This window comes from Egretta garzetta, unplaced genomic scaffold (assembly GCF_000687185.1).
Source record: "Egretta garzetta isolate BGI_Z169 unplaced genomic scaffold, ASM68718v1 scaffold384, whole genome shotgun sequence".
NCBI lineage: Eukaryota > Metazoa > Chordata > Aves > Pelecaniformes > Ardeidae > Egretta > Egretta garzetta.
In genome coordinates this window covers 661,433-663,122 of record NW_009259496.1, presented here as the reverse complement: position 1 = coordinate 663,122, position 1,690 = coordinate 661,433, and positions in this window count along the sequence as shown.

Sequence of the window (1,690 nt, the reverse complement as noted above, 5' to 3'; positions counted from 1 at the left end):
AGCAGCCCCCCCCCCAAGACACCCTAAGTCCAGAGAGTGAAAAAGGCGATGGACTTCCCAACCAGCCTCTGCTGGGAGACGGCCATGGGTGGAAATAGCTGCAAACACTTCCAGTAGGAATATGCTTTCCTGTCTCCAGTGGGCACAAGGGGATTCTCACAGAAAAAAAGAGGGGAAAAGTGCATTTGGTCCGGCGTGACCCCCAGACCTGGTGATGCCACCCGGGCTGTCGCCCCTCATGCTGGAGGAGGACTTGTAGGCATGGGTGTTCATGGTTGGAGAAGTCGGCAGGGACCTGCCGTGCCACCGGGAGCATCAAAGCCGGGCTCCTGCCCTGCTGGGGTGGCCACCCATGGTCTGCACCCGCTGCCTGCATCAGGGGGGGCATCTGCACCCACTGCCCGCATCAGGGGGGACATCTGCACCCGCTGCCCGCGTCGGGGGGGACAACTGCACCCATGCCACTGCCTGCCTGCACGGAGCGGGGTGTCCCACTGTGTCCCAGGCGCTCCCCGGGGAGAACCCCCGTGCCGCAGCCGTGTCTCCCCCCCAGCTCTGCTGGCCATCACTCGGGGGAGGGAAATGGTGGGGGTGGTGGTTGTATTTATCAGAAGCACCCCCGGCAAAGCGGCGAGGCTGGCTGGGTGCCTGGCAGGGATGGTGAGTGCCCTCCCCTCCCTTCCCAGGGCCCTTCCCATTCCGCTCCCCAGCCTGGGGCTGATGGGGGAGAGCGCTTTGCCGCGGGGCTGCAATGGCCCCCGGTCTGCTCGGTGGCACTGAACCCCCCCCAGAACAAGTCCTTACCAAAGCCTGTCCCTGGCTGCTGGGGGGACAGCCTGGCCACAGCCACCGGCGCCTGGGGGGAGCCAGGGACGGGGACAGCCAGCCCGCTTCCCCGGACAGCCCCATGGGGATTTTACATCTTTTACCATTTGTGAATATTTGCTGGCGACGGATTACTGAGGTTGTGCAGGCCCCTGTGTTAGCAGAGCCCACGCTCGTCCCACGCTCGGGTCCTTCTGTGATGGACCTCCATATAACACCCCCAACTGAAGGATGGATCGCTAACATCATCATTTGTGCTGCATTTTTCTCCCCCGTGGAGGATGAGCTCCAGTTACTCCCATCCATCTCATTCTTTCAAGTCATCTTCATTCTGCAATTTCCCCTCACCCCGAAAAGAGTAAAAAATCGATCCATTTCTTTCCAATTTCAGAGCGGGAGGAGAGGGAAGGAGCCCGGCGCGAGGCAGAGGATGCCTCTTCCCACCCTTCGCACATGCCCGCGCGCTCCCCGCCGGTGCCTGCGCGCGCGGCTGCTGGGGGATATTGATTCCTCGCCGGGGAGTGCAGCCGCTGCGCCCGCACCCTGACCTCCAGCTCACCCTGCCAGAGCCAAAAACGCGCAGCTTTGGGTCTCTACAAGACAAAAAAAACCCCCAAAATCCCAGCTTCTCCACTGGGGAAGGTGAAGGCTGTCCCAGCCCGGGCGGGGGCTGCATGGGATTGCCACCGACACCGGCGACCCGGCCCATGGCCAGAGCTGCTCCGCCTTTGCTGTCTTGCCATTATTTCTGCATTTTGGTGACATTCCCGTGCCGTATTTCCCTGCACCTGCAGGAAAACAATTGATCCTGTGAAAACCATCCTTTCCCCTAAAAAAAAAAAAAAACAAAAAACCACCCCTGGAA